We start from the raw sequence: 23,116 nt of genomic DNA on the forward strand, positions 1-23,116 counted from the left end.
ACCTTTGCTTTGGCTTGCATGGCCAGGGTCTCTCCTGTTCCAGTGTTCAGGCTTTTGTGATAACAATAATCATGTTAGCCTGCCTGGAGCCTAATGAGTACATAACTTGGCAAAATGTATTTGCACACACTGTCCCTGCTCGTGCTTGTATCTTTGACGGAGAAATAGAAAAGGCTGAAAGAGGTTAAAGCCTGAACCTAGTTGAAGGCAGAAAGGAGCCGTGAGCCCTGTTCTCCGTGCTGCGGGCAGCCCTCGGGCACGTGCCCTGCACCACCGGCACGCACGGGGCTCGGTCTGTGTTTGTAACAGGGGTGCGATTGCTTTTTGTGTGGTTCCAGAAAAAGCTCCCTAAAAGCAGACGGGCAGGGAAGGATGCTGTGTGCTCCCACCCAAGGGTTTCTGCGGGGGCATGTGGAAACTTTCTCCCAGGCAAGCGCACCACCGAGCAAGCCCCTCTCCCCCGGCGCGCTCCTCCATCAGAACAGCGTCACCCTTCACGCTTCAGCCTCGCTAGCGGCTGCCCGGGCTGAGGACAGCTCCGTTCCCGCGGGGAGCGGGCGAGGAGCACGCAGGGCCGTGCCGGGGGAAGGCTCGGGGTCTGCCGGCCGCGGGCAGCCCTTTCTCTTCCCCGCAGCTCTGCCATGGCGGGAGGAGGAGGAGGAGGAGAGAGGATGCTGTGGCGCCGCTGCCCTGCTCCGAATGACTCGTCCTTTCCAGGAAAGCAGCCCCCCCTGAGTTTTTGACCAGGCTTTACCGGTGCCAGCCCCCCTCCCCGGTACCGTTTACCGCCTAACACCTCTCAGCTCGCTCCCCACCCGGGGCGGCTGCGGCAGCGGGCAGCTCTCGCCGGCGGGGCGGGGGCCGCTTGCCGTGTCCCCGCCGGAGGCAGCCGGGCTGGCGGCGGCGCCTCCCCCAGTGCGGCGGCCCCGGTTCCCCCCACACCCTCCCGCCTCGGCGCAGCGCCGCGCGGGGGAGCGCCGCTTAAATGCCTCGGCCGCGGCGGCAACAAAGGCGGGCGGCGGCGGGCGCCGGAGCGGCGGTGAGTGAGTGCCCGAGCGGGCGGCGGGGCCGGGGCCGGGGCCGCAGGTGCCGCGGGAGGGCGGGAAGGGCCGCGCCGCCCCCAGCCCGGCCAAGCCCCGCGGCCCTCGGGGGTCTCGGCGTGGCCGGGCGGCCTCGAGTGAGGGGCGCGGGGCGCTGCCTTGATTGACAAGTGCCAGCTCCGCTGCGGAGTGGCTTTATTAATTCCTCTTATAATCATTGTTGTTATTACGCCATAAATATAAACTTTTAAGCGGTAGTTGTTCACGGCTGTAGCTGCCCGGGGCTGCTCGTCCCCACTGCCTCGGCTGGACGCCCCGGCCGCTGCCCGGGCTCCTCTCCGCGGGAAGCGGCGGGGCCCCGGCGCCGCTCGGCAGGGCTTTGCCAGCGGAACCCCCGGTCGGTCCTGGCCGGGGAGCCTGCCCGGTGCCGGCACCGAGGGAGGTCGGGCGGGGATGAGGCAGATAATGCCGGCGGAACCCGCACCCCGCGCCTCCAGCCCCCTCCTCGCCTCCTGTCTGTGCTTATTTCGTCTCAATTCAGCCGATCCTGGCTGGCGTGGGTCAGTCCGCACGGACCTACGAGTTGTAGCAAGGGAGAGACACCGTAATTAATTTTAGAAGTAGCTAGATTTGGTTTTAATAGCTCACAGCAGGTCAGACTGCAGAAAGGGAAAATAACGTTTAACGTGTTTTCTGTGTTGCCGTGCACTAGCGTTTTCTTTGGGGGCAAATCTCAGCTGCTGTGTTTACAAGTTCCCCTGCAAATCGGGGCAGTGGAAGGGGACCCGGGGAGGTAAAGGAATGAAAACTGCTGCTGCTGGATGCTGTTTCCATAACTGCTTGCTGCAACTGGATCTAATCACTGACAGTGTCAAAACAAAAATAATCCGAGAGGGAAAAGGTGCCATCGCGGGGCAGCTGGATGTAGCAGGAGATTTTCTTGGCTGTGAGGGAGTGAGAAACCAGAGCTGCCTATTAATGTGTGAGGAACGAATGTAACTTGCAATGTGTGACTCCTTCCTTAGTGGCACGCTCACCGGACTGCACTTGCCTAAAAGGTTGGTAGCTAACCTAACGGGATTTTGTAACCCTCCTTACACAAAGGATTGGGGAAAAATTTTCCTGAGCTGGGATAACCTTAAATATGTGGGAGCATTGTGATGCACGCCTGCACCTCCTCCTGCTCTCGCAGGGGAGTCAGTGGAAGGAGACCCCAGCGGCGTGGGGCAGGCTTACCTGAAGCGTGTTAGCGAGGGGGAAAGGGGCAGCTGTCTGTCACAGCTTTTGCTGCAAAACCTGGCTGTCGGCCTTGGTCGTGCGTCTTACAGTTGTTCTTATCTGCTGGGGTCCAGGACAAGATAAGGTCACTAGCACACATCCCTTGCACTTCATAACTGTGCCCTTTTGCCTGGGTCACTCTGTCAGGGAAGGTTTAAGTGAAGCTTTCAGTAACTGAGGAGTTTGTATAGACGTGAGTGATGTTGAATGTTCCCCAGGAGGAAGAATATTCCCAGGAAAAACCTTCCCCAGAAGGCCCCTGGGACAGAGGCCAAGAGCGTCTAATGAGGCAAACTTTTCCTATTAGCTGCAGCTTTTGCTGTTGGAGGGCGAGGGCTTGGGGGACTGGAGTCAGCAGGCATGGGGACCTCCGAGGGCAGGCAGCCCATCTCCAGGTCTCCTCTCCTCCGAGCAGCCGATCTGCTCACCTCGGCATAAGCTGCTGCTTTGGAGGGGATGCAGGTGCTGAGTCTAGACAAATCATCTGCTTTCTTCTGGTTTAGCTAATAAATTGGTTCGCCGCTGCTGGAGGTGATCGTGCTGCAGAGACGAGCAGCTCCGCGGTGCTGAGGAGGAGCTCGGGGAGCTCTGGCACAGCCGCCATGGGTGCTGGGGACAGGACAGCCGCGCGGGCTGCAGCTTGGCTCCAGGCAGATCTATCCACCGGCTCGCTTTCCTTCGTTTTGTGGTCGCTTCCCTTAGGCACATGTAATACTGTGGAAGGAGCTGTGGTTTGGGCTGCGTTTGTACGCAGCAGCGGTGACTTAGCGTGGGTTTTGTGGGTATATCGTGGGGTTCTCTGCCTAAACGTGTGCCTCTGGCAATAGGCGGTGGCTGGCCTGCCGATGGAGAGGGACAGGCAGCCTGTGCGGTGAGCTGCCGCGTTACCAGCGGGGCTGCAGTGCTCAGCTGGGCAGGTATCTGTCTCTTGCTGACAGCAAATGTGAGGTTAAATTTCAGAAAACAGGAGGAATATGTGATCGTCTCTACCTGATTCCTGCGCAAACAAATGTTTGTTGATGAGGCTTTAATAAGCAGGCTGATTGCTCTGGTGGCTAGTGGTTGTTTGCAAATAAGCTGTAACTTGGTTAAAACAAAACTGTGGAAATGGACGTGCGTTGTCGTTCACTAAGACCTGGTTTTCTAGGGACAAAACAGGCACCTACTTAAGTCTGGATGTGAAGCGATTGCTGGCAGAGCCTGTTGCAGGAGCTGGAAACACGCGGGAGGAATTAGAGGTGCCGGGATGAGGTGGCCAGCGGGGGTCTAATGAATGGCGAAGCAGACGCAGCCAGTAATGCTTCGTATCTTTAACTCTGTCCTTGAGACTGTGGTGCAAGAGGAGCTCGGCTGCAGAAGCAGATTACTGTATATTCAGAGGCTTATTTCCCTGCCCGCCTCTGTCAGAGGATAGATGTCCTGCTGAAGGGCAGCCCTTTGCCGAAGGTAGTGCGTGTGTGACGCCGCTCACGCCGGCGTCTTGCCCACAGACACTTGGGAAGCGCGTGTCTCTGCTTCTGCGTTGCTCCAGACTGGAGGAAGCGGGGGGTGATAATGGGTGCTGGTCAAAATCCATTTCAGGTTGTACTGCCCTTTGCTCTCAGGCTGGCTGGCACAGAGATGTTCGAACTCAAGTTCTTTCCCCTCCTGTGCTTCTCCTGACCCACCTGATCCGTTGCATTGGCAGATTTTGAAAGGGCAGAAATGATGCAGCAGAGTCGTGGTCCTTCTCCCTTCCGCAGGAGAGGCTCGGCGACATGCACAGCGCTCAGTGAACATGGCATTTTCCTGTTCTCAACTCGACGTTCACAAAGATGACAATAAAAGATCTCATGGAATTGTTCTGATGATCTTTTACAAAATGCACAGACCTTTTCCGTAGCCCTCAGACTTTGCTAGAGTGATGTAAATCACAATTCTGCACAGGATTAGCAATCCAAGAGCATTATGAATCAATCTGATACTTTGTCTTAACCGTAGCCCTTCTTAGATTGATGACCTATATATAGCTTTTGCTATAAGTGCTTCACTGAGGACAGGCTTTGTTTCTGAGTGTAAGGTGGTGCAACTGCTGGAGATCTTTGTGTCTGGAGAACATTTTCCTTGAGATTATGTAGAGATTGACTACAATTTCTGGTGACTTCAGATGTGCTTGAAGTCTGTGCTGCTTGACTGGTAACTTGTCTGTGAAGTGTGAAATAGAAGTGGTTCCTTTGAATGTTCTTTTAATTATAATTGTGCTGATTAAAGAACTAGAAGATGAAATAAGATGCTTTCAGTGTAAAGTGCTCTTAGATGTCTAGCTAGCAGGGATCATTGTTATCAGACGCTCTAATCACTTGTGTGGTTAAAAACCTTGGAAAAATACGTGTGAACCACTTGTAAGAGAAAATCACGGTTTGTTGCCTTTCTGAAACGTGCACTGCCGTTCAGCCGTTAGTGAGATGTGCGCCCAAAGCTTCCTCCATAAAATCCCTCCTTGAGGCTCACCGACGGTACCAATGTGAATGCACATCTCTTTCTTCCACTCGCAGGTGAGTTTTCCTTCTGATTGCTGGAGTAACGAGGTGAACGATGATACAAAGGAGGCTCTAGAACTGGGTCTGCGAAGCAGTGACTTAGCTGTTTTATGGCAGCGCTTAAGCCCGTTCCTACCTGTTGTTGTGATTTCAGCTCTGCAAGATAGATCCCTTAGTTTGAAGGATGCCGGGAAGCAACGAGAAGTGCATGTACACGAGAAGCGTGCGTGTGCTTCCCAACGTAAAGGTCCTTTCAAGTGGAGTGTGTGTATGGCAGCACGTTCACCTGCAGATCTCGGGTGTGGAATCTAATTTGCTCCTGTGAGCTGCTGAGGAGCTCATCGGTGAAACTGGTACCAGGGCTGCGTGACCGAGCACTCCTGTGCAACGCAGGAGCTCTGTCCTCTTGGGTTTTGTCTCAGCAGGTCCCAAGTGGTGCCTCTGCTTAGCTCGGGTTTGCCGGTCCCTCAGCAGTGTTTGGAAGCCGCTTGCTGAGTCTCTGCCTTGGGCGCTTGGCTTGCAGTGTCTCTGACCTTACAGCTCTGCCAGCATGTCATCAGATGATCTTAAATACCTGCTCATCATCTGTTGCTCACAAGTTATCACAGCCCCTGCTCTCAAGCAAAGGTTGCACAGAAAGCTGTAACACAGCATCTTGCTGCTGCTTCTTCTGATAGCTCAAAAAAGGTCTGTTTATGAGATCTGTATTTAAAACAGAAACATTGCACAGAGCAGCCCCCCCTGTTACCAACAGGATGCTGAAGGGCAGGGAGGCCTCCGCTCTTTCACATTTACTCCTGTGCCCCAGATGCCTTGGCCTGGGAGCGGAACGTCTGCGCAGGCCGAAGAAGAGAGCTCTTTGCCAGGCTGCGCTGACATCTCTGCGCGCTCCTGATGCGTGTTTCCTCTGGGAACTGGCAGCTACTGAAAATTAACTGAGCGAAGCTGCTTGCTGCTGGAGGAAGCAGAGAACCTCAACGCATCGAGCGCAGGACGCCGATCTGTGTGCGCGTTGCATTCTGAGCTTCCTTTAGCAGCTCCCGTGGTACCGCCGGGCGGGTTTGTCCTGGAGCCCCGGGTCGTGCCTGGGATTCCTGGGGGCCACAGAAACTGGAAACAAGCTAACGCTCCCCTCGTGAATGTTGCATGCATTCCCGCTTACGATGGATGAAGCGGTTTGCATTTTCAGCTGTAAAATTTTGCAGAAAAATAGAAGTTGTTGACAGCACTGATTCATTTTTTTTTTAGTATGCATTATGGCTTGCCCTTTGTATCTTTGTAATACAGCATTCACTCATTAGAAAATCAAAGGGGTTCAAATCAGCTTGGCTGCGCTCACCGGATTTTCTGCAAATACCCAGGGTGTGCCAGCGACGTCCCTGGTCTGTGGGGAGGGCGTGCTGGCACTCCACGGGATGGGACACCAGTGGAAATTGTCACACCAGTCTTGCAGCAATGATAGCTACTTTCTGAAATGGATCTCCTGGGGACTAAAAGAGATCTGTGGTCACGGTTTTCCCCCTGCAGATGACTAATCTCAAGGAGCTGCTTTTTATCTTGAAATAACATTTTACTCTCAATACCAGAGTAAGGAGGTTTTTGGTTTTTTCTAAATTTGTTTGTAAGACAAAATCCTCAGGAAACGCTGCTGGCAGAGGGGGAGCGTAGAGCTCCCTGCGCTGTCTGATCCGAGCGGCTCAGGCACAGAGCATCTCGAAAGCAATCAGTTTGTCTTTTAAATACATAAATAAAAATCATCTCTGATTGCTTGGAGAAGACACCCTCATGCTATGAGCAGCGTTGCCTAGCAGGACGGAAAATGCGAGCGTGATCCTTTGTTAGCTATGTTGGGACGTTATGTTTCTTTGGTTGGTTGGTTTTTGTTTTCTCCTGTCCCCAAGGTATAGTTCTGCATAACTTAAAGATTTTACTTTGGTCCAGGGATAGATAATCACCGTGTTATTTCTTGATTGTCCTTATGGCCCGACTGTAATCCTACCGTTCTTGGTGCAAGGGATCTTAAGGAAATTAGAGGTTTCGATGTACAAGATTATAATTGTTGGGATCAAACTATGTATTTTTTTTTTGTTTGTTTACATTTTTATATAAATATATGTTAATACTCCACCCAGCTCTTATTTCCCCAGCAGAGATTCAGTATAAAGAATTGTTGGGGAGTTGGGTGCTTCGTAAGTGAGGTCCGTCAGCAGAAACGGAGCAGAGATGGAAACGTGGTGTTCTGGCTCCTCCGTGCTGGTTTGTTCACGAGCAAGTCTGACTGAAATACCGTGTATGTTTTATGAGGGTCTGGAAGGTGCTGCGTGGACTTTGCTCTCATCCAGATAATCGCCTCTGTGAATTCTGTTCGTTTCCTATTAACAGCTGTTCTTGCAATCTTGAAATTCACTTTTCGCAAATGCTTATGTCCATGTTTCAAAGAGCGGGGCTTTCCTGGGAAGATCATAAAAGAGCGACCAGTTGTGCCTTAACAAATTCCTTCCAGAGCTCGATGGCGTATATTTTATGGAGTCTGTAACTCTGCGTAGGAAGCTGCCTCGTGCCTCTCTGAACGCAGCGCATCCTGGAGAGGAATCTCCTCTCCGGTGAGTGACGTGCTCTGGGTTACACCTGACAAGTGCTGCAGGGGCAGGTTTCAGTGGAACAGAGATGGGACTCAGGTTGAATGAATCAGGAGTGGAGATGACAGTGGATTTAGATGAGATCTGAGGAAGAAATTCTTCCCTGTGAGGGCGGTGAGACCCTGGCACAGGTTGCCCAGAGAAGCTGTGGATGCCCCTGGCTCCCTGGAAGTGTTCAAGGCCAGGTTGGATGGGGCTTTGGGCAACCTGGGCTAGTGGAGGGTGTCCCTGCCCATGGCAGGGGGGTTGGAGCTAGATGGGCTTTAAGGTCCCTTCCAACCCAAACCATCCTGTGATTCTGTGATGAAGGAAATAGTCCCAAGGATGCGTTTTAGTGCTGGAGGCAGGGGGATTCCTGAAGTGCCTGTAACGTGAAAGGGTGTTTTGAGGGCAGGAAGAGAGGGAGAGCAACTCTGGAAGGGCACTTTAATTCAAGAATGACTTGTGTGATGGGTTAGTCAGGCTTTCTGCTCATGATGCAAAGTGGGGACTGAGGGATCACTGGCATTTTCAGGCTCTTCAAATTTAATTTAACGTGTATTTAAATACCAGCCATCTTGAATCTGGCAAAATGAGTAGTTCACCTATGGATTGAGGAGTCTGAAAAGGTGATGGAGACTCGACGTTGAGTAGCGGCCCCATGTGTTGTGTGCACGGACCTCTGCTGAGCTGACCGTGTTGAGCTGGCAGCAACGCTGCCTGCTTTTAACTGGGATCTGGAAAGCGTGGAGAGATGGGAGAGCTGCTCAGAAGGAATCATCTCATTTTCTTCAGATTTATCTGCTGGTTTTCAGAGCAGTCACTACTTGCTGCCTTCTATTTTATTCTTTTATAATCTAGCGTGGATGTGGCCTGGGAATATTTTAGGTCCCGTGGATGTGGCTCAGCAATTTCAAATGCGGTTAGAAGTGCATTTTTAAAAATTAAGGTGAACTTCTTCAAGTCTGCACCTGGGGTAAAAATCAAGATAATTTTCAAGTGTGGCGTAGCTTCCTTCTGCTTTTCCACGCTTTAATTTTGGAAACTTCTTATCACTTGGTAAATCACTTTGCAAAACACTAATGTCTTTCATATGGACAACACCATTTCAATGAACTACTTCTTCTGAGGTTGAGGCATTTTCCCTAGTTACTAAGGGAGTGCAATTGGATAAATATTTTATTAGATATTCATGGATTGTTTAATTAGATGAATAGATGATCATATACTTGCAATCTACGGAGAAAAATTCAGAAAGGTTAATTAAAGATTAGTTGTAAAATTTGATGTCAGAAACGGCGTTAAGTTTCAGCATGGACAGTATTAAATAAATTTAGTTAAGTTCATGCTGGAAGTGAATGGAAATGAATGCAATTTAAGCTTACCGTAGCTACAGATGTGAAGGTGTACCAAGGTCATTAATGCGTATTAACTCATACTTTTAAAATTCATGCCTGCCATTAATTTGGCCTGATTTTTCCCATCTGTCTCCATACAGACAACATAGCGGAACCCTGACTTTTTTTGAGGCGTTGCAGAAATGCCTTTTTCCCCCTACTATCCCTTCGCAACCTCCGAGCTGAGATTTTACGCTGGGTGAGGACAGCGAGCAAAACCCCACGGGTAATAGTTCAAATGCTTAACTTTGCGCCTAAACATTGTCTCGCCGGCGTTTCACACCTGTGAAGCGTTCTCGGGTGCGAACGTCACGTCCTGCCGCGCGTGCACCGAAGCAGGCGGGTACGGCGGTGGGGTGGCAGCCTCCGAGGCTGCAGGAGGGGGGTGGCTCCGTCACAGCCGCTTCTGCTCGCGGCTCAGCTCCGCCGTCCGCAGGGTTTTAAAGCCGAGTCTTAGCCTGTCCGTTTGTCAGAGCCCTTACCAGGCCGCGCTCAGCACCTCAGCGGTGGTCTGACCTGGGCCGAGCTGATAAAACCAATTGCTGCTTTCAGGAGGTCTTGGGTCTTTCTTCCCAGCTTCCACCGGTGTGGACCTCCCCTGCTTGCTGTAACCCCATAACCTGGAAGAAAACAAACCCGGGGGGTGATTAAACCCTACGCGGGGCTCCCAGTAAGCAGAGGCAGCGGCTGCGAGTGTGCTGCCAGCCCCCCGCGTCCCTAGAGCATGCAGCCCCAACAGATGCTGTTCTGGGCCAGCTGGCCCCGGGGGCTGCGGGACAGTGGTGGTGACTTTTGGAGAGCGTGGCCCGCCACGTCTGCCCTAAGCTCACCTGCCAGGATTTCGGTTACCACGGGCTGTGCTGGTGGGGGGGTTTTGTGGCTAGATTTTTCCATTGCTGGCTGCTTTTCTAAAGTGAAAACACGCAGGCTGGGCAAGAAGGTAATCACATCCCACGTCTCCCCACCTGAGATTGCCCCGTGGGCTATTGCATGTTTTAATGCTGCGCGTCGCAATCTTAAAATGGTTTTCAAGCATTTCTTAGATGGGCAGCCTCGAGAGCACCTTGCAGCCATTCCCAGAATATCAAATCTGCACACCTTTTCCCTTGGCCAAATGCCTGGCTAACCATATGCCCCAAGAAACCTTCTTCTCCTTCCAGTATTACTGCTTCTCAGCTCCTGCCAGATTCCTAAGCAGCCATCTCCTAGAGAGCTTTGGGGGTCTCTGGCCCTTGAGCATCTTTGAGCCCCCCCCCACATCTTTTTGCTTTCTTTCTCTTAGGTTTCATGAAAACACACTCTGGGGAAAAAAAAAAACCAAACCCAAAAACCAACCCAAAACCAACCAACCACTCCAATGTCCAGATACGTTCTGCCTCTCTCCTCTGTAGTTACACTTCCTATTTTTCCCCAAAGTGAATTTAACTGTTGGTGTTATCAGTAGTTCTAATGAATTTTTTATAGCCAATTACCAGGAGTCTATTAGCTGTGTGTTTGTGTCAAAAAGTAGGTGTACTGGTTCAGAGCAGATGAGCTGCAAAAACTACCTGCTTAAAAAAAGCCCGGGGAGAAGCTACTTTGGTGTTGCTCACTGGAAAAAGAGCAGTTCTTCAGCTCTGGTTTGGGGAGGAGGGTCGAGGAAGTTGAGTTTATCTCGAGCAAGATGGGTGTGAAATGGAAGTGTTTGTGCTCGCAGTACCTTGTCTGGAGAAAGCAGTGAGAAACTTCCTCAAAGCCGGTAGGTGTGGAAGAAGGATCCTGCTGGGGTATTGCCTGGGTGGAGCTGCTGCTGGGGCAAAGAGATTGGGTTAGCTGTCATTTGCACAGGTAATCTTTCTTCACGGCCATGATGTAGCTCCTGCTTGAACCGTGGCTGTAGTGTGGGTTGGCTGTGTTCCTGTTCCTGCACTGTGTCCTGGTGAGGTGTGGGAAACAAAGTCCTGCCTTGCCTTTCAACAGAGAAGTTTCTAGCTGTGTTCATGGGAAGGTGGTGTGATGGCAGGGGATTTCTTCACTAGCGTATCCTGGTAGTGTCACACCTTGGGCATGTGCTTCCCCAGGCGTACGGTCAAGGTAGCAATCAGTAACTGGAGTTTCAATCCCTGCCCTTGAGGGCTGTAACCCTGTTCCGGGGTAGCAGAGGTTGAAGTCTGGCAGCAGTGATTGCATCATCCCCAATTCCCCGCCAAAGGTAGCCCCTTAGTGCCTGCGCTGCTCTCTTTGGCCGCTGAGCCCCTTTTCTACAGAAGGGATGGTGTTTGGCATACTGTGTCTTCTGCAGTGCAGTTGCCTTTGTCCAGTGTTTGCAAAGACTTGTTGCTCTGAGGTGGAGTTGGGCCACCTAAGCGTAAACTGGCAGTATTGTGAAGCGTTTGGATTGAGGGAGGGTCAACAATAGCATGTTAGGCTGAAGGCATCAAAACCAAGCAAAGCTACATCCCATCAAAATGAACACAACTCATGGAATTCCTGTAGTTCAGGCTACGTTCATGCCTTTGCTTTTATTTTTTATTATAATTTATTTATAAGAAGGTTCCATTTTGTAGCAGAGGTAGTAGCATCAGCCATACCAAAATTTATATCTAAATGCAACAGTTTACATTGTAGAAATGGCAGGTTTATCAGGTATTATTGTGTCCTTGTGGAGTTGTTAAGCTGTCAACCTCGGCCTCAATAGCAGGAGGAAAGGGTTGCAAAGCCAGGCTCCCAGAAAGCAGGATGGCGTTTAAGTTACTTACACAGCCCAAATTTGACTTGTGTGTGCACTACAGCTTCTGATTGCGTGGTTTCACAGCTGCTTCTCAGCGTGGCGCTGCCTTGCTCATTTTGCACAACGAATGTCTATTTGTAGTTCTGTGATTTTGGTTTGGGTTTTCTTTCTTTTCTTTATGCTGCTTGAGATTGTGCTTTACTGGTTGTGCTCTTAAACCATCCCCCAAAGATAGAAACCCAAGTTCTCCAGTGTGCTTCTCTGTGGTCTTCTCATAAATGTCACAGCGTCCTGCAGTTTGCAATGCCTTTGTAGGAAAGTATCTGTCTATAGATGAAGACCTAAGACATGCACAGGGTGCCCAGTCAATTTTGGGTGCTCTTCTGGGAGTTTGCCAGGACTTTGCTCCTCTTAATAATTTGTGATGTCCCTGAAATGCAGTTCTGGTGCTGAGAGCTCAGCCCATGTGCAGGCTTGATCATGGGTCTGAGCTTGTGCAAGGGTCTGGCAATAAGGGATGTGAAAAATTTATTTTAAGGTGTGTGTTTGGTTTCATAGCAGCTCTAACAGAAGCAGGCAGGAATTGCTTCTCTCTGGCAGCTTCGATTTGCCTCTGTCATGGGACTTCTTCTGGACTTTGTGCCTTATTTATGGCACCTTTTTTTTTAATTATTTTTATTTTTAAACTTACTTAGTGGAAAAACCCCAGGCAGAACCTTGCTTCAGTGCTGTCATTCAGAGAGTGCTTCTGCTGCGTGAAGGAAGTGTGCTATGACAAAATGAGGTGCAGGATTATAATGCTGTTGGGGTTTTTTTTGGTGTTTCGTAATGTGTGGGGAGAGGAGAAGGCTGTTCTGCCAGGGGCTGGGCTCCTCAGTCCACCACATAGGCTTCTGCCGTTTGAGTGATCAGTCAGTGGTAGCAGTGAAACAGTCTTCTCTATGGACCATCGGTGGGGAGTATGAGGTGCTTCGCTGATAGCTTGCGCAAAGAGGATTTGTTGGCTGGCGGGCACTGCTGCCCTGGGGAGCCGTGGGCTCTGTCAGTGGCCCGAGAGGCAGGTAATTGCTCCAGCCATTGCCCCTTCTCCAGCCGGTTCCCAGACCACCTCCAGGTCCTTGCCTTGGTCTTCTTCATTGACCAGTCCTGGTCTGAAGCTCCACAGCATCTCATTCCGGTCCTTGGCTGAGCCCTTGTCTGGGCTTCACGTCCCACTCCTCTGCATCCGGCAGACCCAGGCTCCTTCCTTCCTCATGTCTTCTCCTCATCCGACTGACATGAGTGGTGGGTGCAGGTGTCTCTGCTAGCGGTGATGGGCATTCGTGCCCCTGCTCCTGGGCAGGATGCCCTGCGTCAGCATGCGGGTGCCCTCCCGGCCATGCTGGCACCCTGCTCTGAGCCGCTGGCGAGAGGGAGCTGCTGCACCGCTTGGCCTGGGGGCAATTAATGATTTTTCTATTTAACCATAATTAACCTGACAGGCGGGGTTGTGATTATGTTGTAGAACGAGTCGTGGTGGCAAGATTTCTAGTTTTGGGATGAATCAGCATTAACAATTAAGCAATAACCACGTACCGTTTCTTTTACAAGAACGCAGACAGCAGGATGTTTTCCCCTGCCGAAGCAGCCGCCAGACACTGGTTGTGCTGCAGCTGGGGAAGGCGGGAAGGGGAAGTAATTTCTCACCTGTAGAAGGAAGATGAGCCGTAAGTCTCTGCCAGTGGGAGGGATGCTGAACCACAGCGCAGGCTTGCTGCCTCCTCTTGCCTCCTGGTCCCACTGCCTGTGGTTACTGGGTGCTGGTGCACGTACCTGTCGCGCTGGAGCCTGGGTGTTACTAGGGCATTAATCCAGTCCCTTCGGGCAGATAAACTCACCTGGGCTGGTACGAGACCTTCAGCATCCTCCAGTATCTTTCCATACAGATCTTCTGTCTGAGGAGGGAGGAGGAACTGATGATATATTAATGGTAATTTTTACAACATTGTTGTGCATGAGGGGATAATTTTGGGTCCTTACTTAACCTTGGCATCTTCCAAGGTATCTTCTCTCCCAGTAACTCCCTGTTATTATTGCTGGGGGTGCAAACGCTTGCCCTGTAGAAATGCCGTGTTGATGAATCTGTCAAACCCAGGCTTGACCAGAAGGCAAGGGGGGCTGATCACTCCTGTGCTTGTGGCTTGTAGGACAAGCGCTGAGGATTCCAGCTCTGCTGAGGGACGCTGCCCATCCCACAGCTGGTGGCTGCTGGCTCCCAGCACGGGCTCTGTGCACATCTGGAAGGAGCCGGGCTGCCAGAGGTGCTCCTGAGCAGGCAAACTTGCTGTCCTGCTGTGGTGAGGGGCGCGTGTCTCCTCAACTCTCTTACCTCCCGGAGATGCTGGTGAATGTTTCCGAGCATCGTGCCCTGTTAGTGGGAGGGAGCGGACGGACAGCTGAGCAGCTCCCTCGGCCCCAGCCTGGCCGTCGTGCTTCTCCCCCAGCTCTGCGGCTGCCCCAGGCGCTGCCACGGCAGAACCTGCACGCCTCTGATGGCATCTCTGGGTTTGCTTTTCAGTCACTCTAAAGGCTGGCTCGGGCAGGGAGGGGAGAGCCAGAGGTGGGTTGTCGTATGTTTTTAAAAGTGTTGTCCCTGAAGAAGTGCTGTGTGGCTGGACAACCAGTGTGCAGGGCTTGCTCCACCTCCTGTGCTCCTCTGCCTCCCTTTTCTCTCCTGTTTGCACCGTTTCCCAAACTCAGATGTGCCCTTTCTGCAGGTCACAAGGCCCGGTGGGAGCACAGCCTGCAGCCAGGGCATCTTGCAGCTCTGCTGAGCTCACTGGCCGGGGATTTCCTAGCCTGGCATGTAAATGTGCTGGGGCTTAGGCTCATCATTACTCATCCAGTCTTCCTGTACTGCGTTACAGCTGTCCTGTGGTCTGCCTGTCCAAATTTCCTTGCCGGAGGGTGGCTTGCTCTAATTGCTGGCTGTGATGGCTGACCCCTTGCTGGGTGAGGTGGCTTTCAAAGGTGCAGCTACGCTGAGCGAGAAGCGAAGAACTTTTCAGTCTAGCAGCCAGCTCTTTGTTTTCCTCCCCTTTGACCTAACCCTCAAGTGCCATTTTAGTTTCATTATTCCTCACCCAGCGAGAACCTGCATCAGCCGGTGCTGGTGGAACCTCAGCACCTGTGGTAAGGCATTGCATGTTGGTGTCTCTTTGCCCCTTCTTTTTTCTGTCTTCCACCTTTCTTGCCTTTTACCCCTCTTTTTTTCTATCTTCCTTCCTTTCCTCATCACGCAAACTTTGTAAAGCGTAGGCTTACCTTTTTCCCCGCTGCTTTCCCTCCCCTGCCGTGGTGTGCTGCAGTGGGTCAGGGTCCCCGGCTGGTTCGAGCCGGCAGTAATTTGGGATATCAGCGTGTCAGGACCTCTCCTTAAGCTGTGAGCGCTTGGGTTCCCTGCTGAGAGCAGAAAGCCGAGCTGCTGGACACAGGGGTGAAACATATGCCGGGCCATGCACATACACTGGAAACTTGCCCAGGGCAGGATAATTACGGGAGGCGGTGGTTTTTTCGAGCGGACCGTGTGCTCTCACTTGCTAAACAGTCTTGTGATTAATATCTTATTTAAGAGGATTTTAGGACACGTGCTGCAGTTACACTGAGTTTCTTTTAGAAGTAGAGGAGAGGTTAGAAAAATAAACTCTGTAAAGGCTCTTTTGTGTTTCCAGCAAGGGTCATCAGCTGAGTGCAGCGCATCACTGCTCTGCTGCGTCAGTGTAGGCGGCGGGTTTTGCTATTAGTGGGTCAGTGGGAGAGGGGTCCGCAGGAGGGGCTCTGCACATGCCTTTGTACAGGCTGCACTGTGGAGATCTCCTTAGGGACCCACAACTCCAGTGCTGAGGGCAAGTTCTTCTGCCCCGATGGCGGCATTACCAGCTCTCCCTGACCCTGGCTCCTGGCGTTAGACTCTGGGGAGTTCTGCAGCCAGCAGGTCTTCGCCAGCAGATTTTGCCTTCAAAGTAAGGCTCTGTGTGCTGTTTTACTTGAGCACAAGTTATCTTTACAGGTGTTGGCAGCTCGGTTCTTGGCCTTACCCAGGACACCCTTGCCTGTGGTGTGGGCGCAGCAGCATCTGCAGGCTCTGGGTGTTTCCTTGTCACTGCTGACCTGCTGTGTGGTCCCAGCTGGCGGTTGTCATCCCCAGTCCGGTGGTTCCTGTTCAGTCTGATGTGGCTGTCTAACATCTTCCTCTTAATTTCTTCCCTAGGCTAGAGAACTCGATTAAAAGGGAGATGGGAGCATGAAGAATTGTGTGCAGAGCACGGATGTGCTCCCCGTGGTGGCATCTCCTACAGATCTTACCTGGCAATCTGTCCCTGCCTGGAAGGGTTTGACAGGAACTGCTGCGGCCAGCGAAGGAACCTGGAGTTGAAGGTGATGACCATGGCTCTTCTTCTTCTTTTCCCTGCCCCTCTTTTCCCTTTCACACGCCTGCAGCAAGAGCACGGCTGCTGTCGGTGTGACGAGGCCACGTGCGTTCAGAGGCGCTGCCGTTTGCACGGGGGCTGTCTGGTGTTGTGTGCAGGGTCGGGAGGACGGTAAAGAAAACAGGAAGGGTGCTCTGCCGTTCCCCTCGTAACTATCCTATGTTTCTCTTTTAAAGCAAAATAAAACATGTATTCTGCTTCTTGTGGGAGTCCTTGTAGATGTTGATACGTGTTGGTTGTGCTCCAGAGATACATGCCTAAGACCCAGTGAATATTCTTACTTGCAGAGAATTAATATAAAATGTGTGCTGGGGGTTGCTTCGGTTAGGGCTTTCGCCAGAAACCCTCTGGGGGTCCTGCCAGTGGTGCTAGGTTAGAGTCATTAGCTGGCTGCTTTCATAGCTGACCGCTGCTGAACGTGCCTCAAGTGCTTTCGTTACTGGTGCCACTACTTTTCCTTTCTGTCACTCTTCCCCACCGGCACGCTGCCCCTTATTGCCGGCTGCCTCCTGGGAGCTGGTCCAAAACGTCCGTGTCATGCCCTGAATATTCCTAGAGCTCTGTGCTTCGGCTTCGGGCCTGATTAGTGCCATAATTGTGTGAACGCTCCTGCCCTTTGCTATACAGCGAGTGTACGCCGTGAGGTTTTGGTCATGCGAAGTGAAACTTTGGGGCAGCGTGAGCCATTGCAGTGACTGGGGAAGGTGGTGATGCTGGGACCCCCCTTTCCTCTTGCGCACGGGAAAGCTGACTTAGCAGGGCGCATTCTTAGAGGTGACTACAAATACAAGTATTGAATTCAGGCCTGCTTTCATGTGGGAAGAAGGTTTGGGATGACCTCGTTATGTAGCTGTTTCTTTAAATCCTTAACTTGCTGGCATCAAGAGCGCCAGATGTTGCTCCCCACTTCCTCTTCTGCTGGTAACACGCTAGTCTCCTCTGCTCTGCTCAAAACCTGAATCTTTAATATGGAAAATGCGCCACTCTCTCTTCCTTTCTGGCCAGGGAACTCTTCTCCCTCCCAGTGTTGTGTTACCTTTAGCATTGCAAACCGCGGCGCTTGGGCTGGGGCGGCGGAGCTCCAGCTGCCTGCCTACCTGGGGGCTGCGGGATTCCCATCCCCACAGAGGACAGAGGGCAGCTAAAATTTGCGTGGATGTCACAGACAGAGTAGTGTGGGGCCTGGGGAGCACTGACAGGAGTGACCATGCACTGCTGGAGGTAGGTGAGTGGAAAAGGAGGAGTGTGGCATGTTGCCTTGGGCATCTTCGGGAGCTGCTCCTTTCATGGGGAAAGAAGGAAACCAAGCTGGAGACAGCTTGACTTCTGCCTAGGTGGGATTTGTATGGAATAGAGAATCAAAAAGCAGGTCAGCTATGGAGCTCCGCCCCTGTAAAAATTTGGGGGTTTAGTTTTGTTTTTCTTCCTTGTTCCTCTGTGGAAATCCTCTGCTCGCTGGACAAAGATGCGTCTTGGGGTGTGACCTCACGTGGGCTGGTGAGCTAGCAGGATCTCGTGTGGGCACGGGAGTCATCCTCCCTCGGGAGGCGTGGGAGCACGCGGCAGCCCTGTGTGCAGGGAAAATACAGATGTGCAGCAGTGACGGGTTACTGTTATTTTGGCCTTGGTCGAATCCCAGTCTTCGGGAGAGCTGAAATCTAAGGCCAGGCCAGCCTCTCAAGCACAGGTTCGCTTTTGGTGCAGAGATATTCCTTCTCTTAATCTGCTTTGCTAACACTGACCTGAAGAGCTACCTTCCATTAGTGCCAGGGCAAAACCTTTAGCCCCTTTTGAAAGGCTCAGAGCTCTTCCCGTGGAACAGCCAAACCCAACCCCCTGTTCCTAAACACGGTTTCAGGCTAGGCAGCCTGCTGAGGCCTGGCTTGTAATACGCAAAGGCTGCTGGGGGAGTTGAATATTTGAAAACCGGCAAAGTGGTATATTTGGTCTGTAATATCTGTATCTCTCAGTCTGCCCAAGCCTCTTGTCAGCAGTTACGCTGTGTGATGTGTTAATATCTGAAATGGAAAAGGGCCTTTTCTCCTTCCTCCTTTGGGCGCATCCGAAATAGGGAAGTAAAACCAAAAATAGGCGCACCCCCTCCATCACCCCCCGGTGCTCCAGGTAGCTGTGTGGGAGCTCTGACCCCCGCTCTGCGGGCAGCGTTTGGGCTGAGCAGAGCCTGCCCCTTGGAGAAGAGGGGCTGTCCGTGCGTTGGGGCTGGGTGGTCGAAGGCGGAGGAGAAAAGGACGGGGATGTGCTTCGGTGTGTCGCGGCCAGGTTTAGCAGTGGTTCGCCAAGGTGGGCGTCCAGACCGGTGGGGCACACTCGCAAAAACCTTGGGCCACGTATTCATGCATCGGCCCCGAAACGTCTTGGTGAGCAGAGGACACAGGCACTGCACACAGGGGATCCAGGAGAGGTGGGAGAAGAGCTGGCCGAAAATGCAGATAAGGAAAGGACTTCCAACAAGGAGGGTTTGTGGAGGGTGGGAGGAGGGCTGGAGGTGGGCATACGGATCTCACCAAGGCGGGGGGGGCAGCTGCCTGCCACTGCACTGTGGGGAAGGGCCACGGAAATTGGGGCATCCCGTCGTGCGGTGCCAATGCTGGAAGGGGTGTGGGAGGATTTCCCAGGAGGAAGAGGAGAGTCCTGCAGATGCAGACATGGTAGGAAGGCACCCGGTTCCTCACGGGTAGCACGTATATCCATCTCCAGCCCTCCTCCCCTCCTCCACGCAGTGCTGTGCATCCTTGGTGTCTTAAAAACAGCTCTCCTAAGTACCGCTGCAGTCAGAGGAGCGGTTTCGCCGGGCGCTAACCACCGGTGCTGCCACGCGAGCGTTTGATCAGACGGTGCAGAGCACCTTTCATCTTCCCGGGCAGCAGCGGCGCCCTGGCGAAGTCAGAGGGAGCCGGCGCCTCTAGACGAGCGCATGGGAAATTTCTGCTCGGCTTCCTGGCTCTCACACAGATGGTTTTTCACCTCTTTGGGCTGTAAACTGGTGAGATATCTGAGAGCTCTGATGTTCGGTCAGCTTATAACAACCTCCCAAAAGAGGTCAGGGGAGGTTAGCTGCAAGCGTGCTCGTTTCTGAAGCGCTGATGTGCTGTTTGAGGTGGCAACAGATAGAGCCAAGATAAGGCTTTATATACAACCCAAAGTGATAGGAAACTAAAAACTGGGGCAGGCTTATAATTTTTACCACTTTGCTTTGGGGAAAAAAAAAAGAAAAAGAAAATTACTGTTCCTAACTGACTTCAGAAAATATTCATCAGACTGATGCATTTTTTTAACTAGCGATTTCTGTATTTAATAAATTCAGAGATGACTCGTAGAGTAATTTCCCTTGACGACTTACAACTCTGACCTATATGCGTGTTGGGCAGCTTATGAAAAAGCTTTTATTTCAGCAATATCAATTTGTTACTGTATCCTTAATGCATTACTACCGAATTCAAAAGTAGGTGGGAATAGGTATATAAGTACATACGTATAGGTATTTGTTATATCTTGGAGAGACACACACGTTTCAGTGGAAGCAGAAGAACTTTAGCTGAATTGGCCTGATTCTTGAAAATAAATTAAGAAAAACCCAAACCCGAACAAAAAGACCAATGAAATGCAAATTAATAATCCCAAAATAGCGTGAGGGCTCTGCTAGGCTTCTCTGTCGTTTTCCTTCGCTTTGATACTGGAGCGCTGCAGCTCCTCCTACACGAAGAGGAGACGGTCTCACCAGCACAGCCAGGGCTTGGTGGCTCTCTGCCTCGGGGGCTGCGGGGGTGATGGCCTGAGGATGGAAGAGAAACGGTGTGCCTCCTGGCCAGGGAGGAGACGCCGGGACGGCCAGGGCTGCGTGCCTTCGGATGTCTCTGCGACAGAGCTTCCCACCCTGAGAAGCTGGAGCGGGAGGTCGTGGGACAGAGCGAGGCGTGCCGTTGGGAAGGATCCCTTCGGAGAGAAGGGGGAGGAAAGCGGAGATGAAGGGTCGCCCAGGAGCAGCTCCATGAGACTATGGTGGCGTTCCCAAATAAACACCCTAAAAACTTGTCCCTTAAAAGCGTACTGGAGTAAAAGTTGGCAGATTTGTTTAAATAAAATGAAGGAGTAACTTTTAACCTAAAGCTTGATCTGAGACAGATCAAAAGTCAGCCTTGTTTGAAGTTCGGTGAACTTTAATGCCAGTGCTTTTCCACTTTGAGCTTGGATCAGACGTTGAGCAGCAAGAAGAAATGGCCTTGGCTGAGGTAAATTGGGCATGTGCTGAAGGTGGCACGAGAGCCCCCTGCCAGCCTCGAGCACCCTGCGGGGTGTTGCAGCGTGCGAGGTCACGGCTGTGTGGAAACACCGTGTGGGCGCTCTGACGCGGTTAGGCACGGTGCGTGTGTCCCGGGGTGTCCTATCAGCCACCCCAGCAGCTGGCAGCCACCGCTGCGCCTGTGGAACATCTCGGCTGGATTTCGCCAGGTTCCTTGTCCGCACAGAAGCGTGTCTGCTGCTGGGATGCGGATGGTTTTGGCGCTTGCGCTTACCTGTGCGGTCCGCCGAGGCGTGGTGTTGTTAGAGATGACTGTACGTAGTGTTTGCTGCACAGCCTCACCTCGGAGACGAGTTTTGCAGTATTCTGCATGTTCTCCCTGGTTCATAAAGGTTTGTTTCAACCAAATGACAATTTTTGATGCTGCGGCACAGTTTCCTTCTTCGAGGGTGGGGGAAGCCCCAGCAAAGCACTTTGGTCTTCTGTGTCTGGGCTGTTCAGTTGTTGCTTGAAAGAATTGGGTGGATTTTGGGATTAGGCTTCCTGAGTGATGCAGCATACATTTGGTTAACGTTGAAGTTGAGGGCATCTGCTTCAGTGGTGCGCTCTGGACCGAGATTGTGCCATCGAAGCTGACCTGCTGATCGCCCCACGTGTACCGTGTTTCCATCCATACTGGGAAGCAGCTTCTGATCAAAGATAGTTCAAGTCAGGTGAAACCCGACAAAAAGAAGCTTTCCAAGAATGGTCCAACCTCTTGTGGTTGCACCGGCTACTTGGGTTACTGCATTTCCCAGCAGCAGGACACCAACAGAAGTCATAAGGAACACCCCCTCCTATCCCCCTGATTTTTCACGTGCACTTTTTTGAGCTTCCCTTTAGGATTTACTTGGTGAAGAAGATGAAGTCGGGATTGGCAGTGCTGACTGATACGGCGAAATGCTGGAAGAACTTCAATATTAAATCAGAACCAATTGGCGATGTTATAAAAAGAGAAATTGCAGTACAGATAAATTTGGGTTTCTCTCGGGGGATGAACTTTGCGAATTAACGCTGTTACACGTGTGCTTATCTCGGGGCCCTCCAGCTCTTAAGTGCTAGGAGGTTTTACAGTTATGTTTAGAAAACAAGGTGGGGGTGAGGAGTGGAGTGTGGTAACCAGTAATGGAAATTACTGGTGGTTGAGAATGGCCTCTTCCAAAGCCATCTGTCCTAGGCACGACAGATGCCCGACTTCTATCTTTGGGGGGAGTTTCCGTCACGAAAGTAGTAGTCTGGTGTCTTTGTGGCCAGGTGGCACTGAGCGGGCGGGAAGAGAGCTGCGTGCCCGTGTGCAGGAGTCGAGCTCTTGGCACTGACGTCTTCCTCCCATGTCTCATCCCTCCTCCCGTATCTCATCCGTTCTTCCAGCGAAGTGCTGGTGGTCCTAGGGGAGGACAGGGATCTTTCATTGCTCTGGGAGGTTCAGAGAGCTTTTTTAGGTCATGCAAGAACTCTGTAAGACTGCTGAAATGTGTTGTGCTAAAAGCAGTGCGAGAGCAAATATTGAATGGAGGAGATAGATACAAAATGTCTGGGGCCTCCTTTACTGCGTTAGGGAGTAACTTATGTTTCTGCTGGAGCTACCTGCCTAGCTCTCCTCCTCCATGCTGTAAGTTGCTACCTGGCTTTGACGAAGAACACGTTTGCGCTGAGATTCATCGGTTGTCTTGCTTTTTTTCCGCTTTCTCAGCCACCTCGTTCTCTGTTTCGTGCGCCTGGTTCGGCGCGGTGCGGCGAGCCCTGCACGCTCAGCTGGTCTGCCGTCGTGCCGTGCGCGAGGCTGGCACGCTCAGCCTCGTGCCGTTTGCACGTGTGTGCCTGCAGTGCCTTCAGAGGCCGCTTGCAGCCGCGGCTGGCACAAGCGAGCTGGCTGCGTTTCTCCCCGGCCCTGCGCGCGCCCGGGGAAGACGGGCCGTGGTGAGTGACACCCTGGGAGAGCCGTGTCCTGCAGGCATCAGGGACGGGTGCTGCCGTGGGTCGTGACCGAGTGAATCCTGTCCGCTCTTGCCAGTGAGGTTGGCGCAAGGGGTTGGCATCCTTCGTGGTGGAGGCACAAACTCCCGTGAGCGTGGAATTTCTGCGGCCACAAATACCAGAGTGGAGCGAGCAGCCTGCTTCGTGGGGAGGTGCGCGGTTCAGGTCCGTGGCGGATCCGTCGAGCTGCCGCCTGCGAGCTCTGCTGCCAGGCTGATTTCTGAAGTGCCGACGGTGGGGAGCGCGTGATGTGTTTGGGGGCAGGAGCTGGGTAGCGCTCGCCAGGCTTTACACCCGCTCTCCTGACGGAGGAGGAAGCAGGGTAAAGGCACCTGGAGCAGGAGATGCTAAATAGAGCGGAGAGACACTAAAATGGCTTTTATTGCCTTTTTGGCCTCTCTGAACCTCAGCAAACTTTAAATGTGTTTCAATTTCCCAAGCACGGTGTTTTCCTCCCTCCAGCAACTGCGTAGATTTGATGCACTTGAGCTCACTTGGTATCATGCCCGTAATCATGCTGCTCCGTCGCTGGGACGCTGTCAGGGTGCATAAGTGGGGAAGAAAAAGGGAATTCCTTGGGTAGGTCGTACCTGGCACCACGGAGCTGCCGGATGCACGGCACGCTCCATTCAGGAGCTTACGGCTGGAGCCGGTGCGAGGCCATGCCAGGTCCTCTGTCCCACCGGAGAGCGGGCGTTGGAGGCCGGTTTGAGAGGCACCTGCTTGCCCCTGCAAAGCCTGCTCCGTGCTGGGTCCTTAAGCGCAGGACGTAGCCTTGGGTTTGGGTGGGAGGTATCGTTGAACCTGG

General features: G+C 52.3%; 1 protein-coding gene across 6 annotated transcripts in view; it reads left to right on the forward strand.

The window, feature by feature from the left end:
- Nucleotides 1–909: 909 nt before the first annotated feature.
- The window catches only part of ST6GAL1 (ST6 beta-galactoside alpha-2,6-sialyltransferase 1), a 45,987-nt gene continuing 23,780 nt past the window's right edge, over nt 910–23,116 (forward strand). Inside the window, exons 1-3 of one of the 6 annotated variants that reach the window (XM_054835193.1) lie at nt 910–1,039; nt 8,954–9,078; nt 15,812–15,978. The gene's annotated coding sequence lies outside the window, so the exon portion shown is untranslated. Of the gene's footprint in view, nt 1,040–1,868; nt 2,099–7,297; nt 7,441–8,953; nt 9,079–14,182; nt 14,734–15,811; nt 15,979–23,116 lie in introns of those variants that run through there. The other 5 variants (XM_054835201.1, XM_054835192.1, XM_054835195.1 and 2 more) reach the window with 5 other exon arrangements.

The sequence above is a fragment of the Grus americana genome, chromosome 9, assembly GCF_028858705.1.
Source record: "Grus americana isolate bGruAme1 chromosome 9, bGruAme1.mat, whole genome shotgun sequence".
NCBI classification, from domain to species: Eukaryota; Metazoa; Chordata; class Aves; order Gruiformes; family Gruidae; genus Grus; species Grus americana.